Raw genomic sequence first — 6,613 nt, forward strand, 5'->3', positions numbered from 1 at the left:
TGTCAATTTATTTATTCTATCCTTGCAGTGTTATTTTCACAAAGTGGTCCTGAATATATTCCAAGAATTTATTTTTATTTTTTTTAAAGATCTTATTTATTTGACAGAGAGAGACACAGCGAGAGAAGGAACACAAGCAAGGGGAGTGGGAGAGGGAGAAGCAGGCTTCCTGCTGAGCAGGGAGCCCGATGCGGGGGGAGGGGGAGGGGGATGGCGGCGCTCGATCCCAGGACCCTGGGATCATAACCTGAGCGGAAGGCAGTCACTTAACGACTGAGCCACCCAGGCACCCCATATTCCAAGAATTCAGGAACTGCTGCTATGTCCCGTTTCAGAGACAAACTTGTAATTCTGCTTAGCTGTCTTACTTTAATTATCTTATTGCTTTGGCAGTAATGGTGAAAAAAAACTTGTGTTCTTAAGTACCACGCTTTTTTTTAGGAAAAAATTTCCACATAATGAAATACAAAGCCCAAGTTTCTGCTGGTATTCATATCTGAACCAATATATTGAGGCTTGCTTCATTTAAATATGCAGATGAGGGTGCCTGGCTGGCTCGGTTGGTAGAGCATGCAACGCTTGAGCTCAGGGTCGTGAGTTCGAGCTCCACCTGGGGTGTAGAGATTACTTAAAAAAATAAAATCTTGAAAAAATTCAGCCCAAGCTAACTTCAATTATTAATAAGTAAATAAATGTACACACACACACACAAGTGGGGCCATGAATCAGTTGACTAAACTGATCTGAGGGCTGAGGGCAGACGTCTGTGGTCCTAGGTCAGCTGCCCAGACACCTGATGGAGACGTGAGGGCGACCCACCTGCCTGTAGGCCCCAACAGAGGTCTGCCCTTGCCATCTTCTTCATTCAGCCTGAAGTAACGCCGATTGGGGAGGCATTTTGCTAAACAAATCTGAGAGAAACTGTGAACGAAAATATATATACGGGTTTCTTTTCTATTGTCTCACTGCGCAGGAATCAGAATCTGTGTTCTGTGAAGGCTGATACAGATTAACGTGGATTCTTACCAGTTACCACCACCAGCTTCTGGGTGGGAGAGCTAGAAACTCTCTTCTCCAGAAATAGGCCTGGCTAGGTGCCTGGTTTTAATAGAGCGTTTTTTCCTTCATGAAAATGAGGCCCAAATGGGCACAGGGTGTTTCCCCTGCTGCTAGGAAACCAGACAGAGCTGCTAGTAAACCTGGAGAGAGCCTGGAGAGGCTGCAGACGACAGGCAACAGCCCCAGGCGGTTGCCTCTCCACAGGGACTCAGCGCCTCACTCTGGTGAAGAGTGGAACAACACCAGGAAGGACCAGAGGGAGCCCTGTTGGCTAGTCTGCAAGCAACCCCACCCAAGTGGGTTCTGAGTATCTGGTTCTTCCTTTCCCTTACTAAAAAAAAAAAAAAAAAAAAAAAGATAAATTCTACAGAAATACACAAGTAAGCTAAATCACGGTGTGAGGAAAGTTTCCAGGAAGATCGGAGTGCCGAGACCTACCTTTCCCACATTTTTATAAGACCAAGTATTACAAAAATGAGTACGAAACAAAATAGAAATATAGGGAGAAATATCCTTAGACTGTGACTGCCTCTCCTGGGAGCTGACTCGCTTTTAGAATCTATATCCAGACGACAATCCAAACTAGAGCCTATGTATGACTTAGGGGGAGGGAAATAGGTCTCAGACAAAGAGCTTCCTGAGGAAGGGCTTCCTTAAAAGTCACTGGCTTGGGGCACCCGGGTGGCTCCGTGGGCTAAGTGCATGCCTTCAGCTCAGGTCATGATCCCCGGGGTACTGGGATCGAGCCCCATATAGGTCCGCTCAGCAGGGAGTCTGCTTCTTTCTCTTCCTCTGCCCCTCCGCTCCTCCCCCACCCTCTTGTGCTCTCTTCCTCTCTCTCAAATAAATAAATACAATCTTAAAAAAAAAACACCAAGGCCTGGCTGGGGGTGCCAGGTCAGCTCCTGGATGTTGGAGGGGAGGGGAGAGGGCTTTTCTCTTTTCTCATTTCCAAAATTATTTAAAAAATTAGAAATAAAGGACATAAGTCTCTCAAATTCAGGGAAACTCCTATTTGATTCTAGGAGACTGTGAAGTGCTCATCCAAGCCCAAGATAAGGGGCATAGGGAAAAATGTAAAGATCAACTTTCAGTATAGATATGTAAGTATGATGTGTATGTATGTATGTATCTATTTCCAACAACTTCCTTATAAACCCAATTGGCAAGTATAAACTTTTAGATTAAAAATCAAAGATATCCAGGGGCGCCTGGGTGGCTCAATCAGTTAAGTATCCGACTCTTGATTTCGGCTCAGGTCATGATCTCAGGGTCTTGAGATCGAGCCTCACATCAGGGTCAGCACTCGGTGCAGAGTCTGCTTGAGATTCTTTCTCTCTCTCTCTCTCTGGCCCTCCCCCTTCTCTCTCTCTTAATTAATTAATTAATTAATTAAATCTTCAAAAAAAAAATCAAAGCTGTCCTAGGGGGCACCTGGCTGGCTCAGTCAGAAAAGCATGTGACTCTTGATCTCAGAGTTGTGAGTTCAAGCCCCACATTGGGTCTAGAGATTACTTAAATAAATAAAAATCAAAGCTATCCTTGATTTCACTGGCTGGCCACCATCACCCTCTTATATCATTTAAACATTATCAAGTGACAACAGTCACACAGTGTTCTTTGCTGAAGCAGAAGTACCTTCGCTGGGGCAAATGACCACTTTACAGGATGGGGAATCACCCTCCTTCATTTGGTCAGGCGTCAAGTTATAAAACCTCACAGTCAAGGTGGCTGACCTGCGACAGCTTCCACTGCCCACCCAGGGAAGAAGACAGAATGACAGAATGAGCCCAAACACCTAAGGTTAAAACTGTCAAATCTGAAATCCCCCAAAGAAGGTGGAGAAACCATAAATCGGGAAGAACGGGATTTGTGAAAGATCAAAATCTACAAATCTTGCTAATGCAGATCAGGACAAGGAGGGAAAGGAAACGTCTTCTGGTGTCCCTCCATCCTCCGCACAGTAGATGGTACCCAAGTCAGACGCTTCATAGACATGATGCTTGCCCCGAAGATTCCTCCAACAGAATTGTTCTGTCTTATCTTTTCCCCTCTGTTTGCCCCTATCTTGGTACCAATCTCAGAGCAGCATGTATTTCTCTCAGCCTGTTGAGTATAGATCTTTGCAAAACAGGGCTGCCATGTATTACATACAAGATAGGTTCTTTCTGGAATGAAAATATTTTCTTCCAGAAGCCCTGACAGAGGCACCCGATTCTAAGCATTATATTGCGGTGACTGCTAACCAGCAAGAGATTCAACAAGAAATCCCTGCCTCTGTGCCTTTCCCCCTTTGCTCTCAACATGTTAACAAGAGGTTGCTGTTGGTTAAAATTAAGCTAAACCCAGATAAGCTTCTTCCAAAGTTGCCCCGATAACCATTGCAAAAGGTGTGTGTCTGCCACAAAATAAAATCTGTCCCACATAAAAGACTGACTTTTTGCCAGAAGTCCGTGCAGTAGCTTAATTCAGGCATTCAAAGAGCTCCCCAATATTTCCCACCAAAGAGCTCCAAGCCATCATGCCACACTATTGCCTTCATTTAGGTGTTCCTAGTCTAGCCACAATTCCACCCAGTATGCCAACGAGTGCTAAACACGGCACTGTAGGGGCACCTGGGTGGCTCAGTCGGTTAAGCGTCTGACTTGGGCTCAGGTCATGATCTCAGGGTCGCCGGATTGTGTCCAGTGAAGCTGGGCTCTGCTCTCGGTGGGGAGTCTGCTTCTCCCCCTCCCTCTGCCCTCCCCCTGCTTGTGCGTGCTTGCTCTCTCTCTCAAATAAATAAATAAAATCTTTTTTCTTTTAAATATGGCACCGTGATGCTCTTCCTTTTTCTCAATTCTCCTTCACATTAGCAGCTGATTTTTATCTACATTCCTATCCCAAGGTCTCCAGTATCCCTAAGACCAGGAGTCCTGAGGCACAGTCTGACAGATCCCTGTCTGTTCTCTCGTGTTCTCTAAGTAACTTTTGATGTTGTTGAGTTTCTTAGCCTCTCCCTTGTTAAGGGTATGTAAATGAGACCCTGTAATGCTGGTTTTCATCTCTGGCTTATGGTGACCAGTAAGCTTAACAAAATGGTAATATTTACCTTGACTCCATTCTCTAAAATACATGTCGTTCTTAATTCCGTCACCACACCTGCCAGTTTCACGAATCTATGGCTTTCTACAGAGATCTGTTTCGGTCAGGGTCTCTCCAGGAAAACAGGAGTCACTTCAAGTATTTATGACAGAGGAATTTAATACAGAGAACTGGCTAAACAGGGGATGGAGGAGCTGAGAGTCAAGCAGGGCATGGTGTGGTAACCCAGATCAGCAGCAGAGGGTAACGATGCCCATCCCTTTACTGGAAAGAAAAGGCAAGAGGTGGGGCTCTCAGAGCCCAGGGAAGGAGTCACCAATGAAAACTGGAATAGGCAGGTCTGACTGGGTCGGGGGGCTAAGGTTGGGGCTGGGGAGGGGGAGATGCAGCTGCTGCCACAGGTGCTGGCTAAGGCAGGGGGACAGGGGAAAGAGATACCTGTAGAGGCTGCTTTTAGGCAACAGGCTTGAGCAACGGAAACCTGAGCAAGCCAGAAGGGCCCACAGCGACCACCAAGCTGATGCACACAGGCTCATTAAGCCATAGGCCCTAACTGACCAATTACAACCAGGTACAGTCCCTAAGATTACCAAAAAAGGGAAAATTCCTTACGTCCCCAAACTCCCTCACTCCTCCCTACAACTATAGCCCCTCGCCACCACCGCCTCGTGGCACCCAGTCTCTCCTTTGCTGTCCTGCCCGCTGCTCCCTTGTGGTGTATTCAATACACTTCTATCTCCTTTGTTCTGCCTCAGGTGAATTCTTTCACCACTGACGCTATCAGCTCCCATCCCCTTGGGATGCCCCACAATACCCTGGTCTCTCTTCTCCTCTTCCAATCTCCTGCCCATGTCCCCCCACCCCACCCCACCCCGCAGGCTGAATCAAGCCCAAAGCCAGCTGACACTGGAGCCTGGGAAACAGTCTGCAGGCATCAGTCCCCCTAAGTATAGAGCAGAGAAGGAGAGAGAGGATGGCTGAGCCCCAGTTCCTCCCACCCACCCCATCCTACCTGACCACAGTTCACGGATCAGGTGTCCAACGATATGCATAATACTTCAAAGTACTTATTCAGGGGGCCGTTAGGATTTGTACCTCTGTAGCTGGCTCCAGTGGAATAAAACTCCTGCTGTCATGGGGCTTCATGTGCCGGTCTACTCCACAAGGGATGGGGTTTTGTCTTTGTTCTCAATGCTGCTTGGAACGAAGGAGCTGTCAAACCCCAAGCTGAAGCTCAGCCACCAGCTGGAAGAGCCCCTTTCCTTTACCACTGCTTACTGCAGGGTGGGCAGGATCTGCTTCCGAGACAATCCCCGAGGTCATTTGGCTGCTCCCAGGCAATTCTGCAATCTGCAGCATTGCCCAGTCCTTGATCATAAATGTAAGGGCAGAGAAATCTATTCCTTGAGGAGGGCCATCCGCTTCACTCAGTCTACCTATTCAAACGCTAATCTCTTCCAGAAACACCCTCCCAGACACACCCGGAAATAATGTTTAACCAGACTCTGGCGTTACTGGACTCAGTCAAGTTGACATAAAAATAACCATCACACCAGCCGAAGAATCTAAGTAATGTAATTGACTTAACAGGCATAATGCAACTTACCTGGTGATGGAAAAGTGAGTAACTTTACAGGGAAGAAACCTGGACATGAAACACCTAAATAGTGATTACACCTAACAGCAACATCACAAGCCCTTTGATATGATGCACAGGAGAAGACACACCATGAATTTCAGGATCTCCTCACCAAAAATTCAGAATCTCAGTCCCCACACTGAAAGCCACTCTATAAAAGAACAGGTGACTTACCTACTCTTCAAAATGTCAGTCACAGGAGACAGGAAAGTCTGAGATGCTGACAGTTTGGAGGAGACCAAGGACACGTAATAAGAAGTGCAGCATATTGGATCCTGGGACATAAAAGGGATACAAGTGGAAAACCTCATGAAATCTGAATAAGGTTAGAGTTTATTTAACAGTATTACATCAATGTTAATTTCCCAGTTCCGATCATTGTACTCCGGTTATGCAAGAGGATCATATTAGGGGAGGTGGAGTGAAGGGTATATGGAAACTCTGTCTTTGAAACTCTAAGTTTATTTCAAAATTAATTAAAAAAATATGGAATGCTTCATGAATGTGTGTGTCATCCTCACGTGCAGGGCCATGCTAATCTCTGTATCATTCCAATTTTGGTATAGGTGCTGCCGAAGCGAGCACTCAAGATTCATTTTTTTAAAAAGGCTTACACTCAAGCGATCCCCATGTTTGTGTGTGAGGTGACCAATGGGAAAAGGCTGCGGTGGAACATCAAGGTACAGTTTCTGCCTCACACTTTGCTGAGGAATGTGCAAAAGAAAGATTGCAGCCTTGAAAGCTCTGGAAGCTACTTCTGAATGCAGCCTCTGCTGCGGTCTACACTGTAATCCAGTCTACACTGCAGAGAAGAGAGAACTGACAAAAAGA

At 46.2% G+C, this 6,613-nt stretch overlaps 1 non-coding gene across 1 annotated transcript; it reads right to left on the reverse strand.

Annotated features, from left to right (window-relative positions):
* Nucleotides 1-6,262: 6,262 nt before the first annotated feature.
* LOC116622507 lies at nucleotides 6,263-6,367 on the reverse strand. The gene has a single exon (XR_004297574.1). It is a non-coding gene; the product is annotated as a U6 spliceosomal RNA (small nuclear RNA).
* Nucleotides 6,368-6,613: the final 246 nt, after the last annotated feature.

Source organism: Phoca vitulina, unplaced genomic scaffold, assembly GCF_004348235.1.
Source record: "Phoca vitulina isolate PV1807 unplaced genomic scaffold, GSC_HSeal_1.0 scaffold52, whole genome shotgun sequence".
In the NCBI taxonomy this organism is placed as follows: domain Eukaryota; kingdom Metazoa; phylum Chordata; class Mammalia; order Carnivora; family Phocidae; genus Phoca; species Phoca vitulina.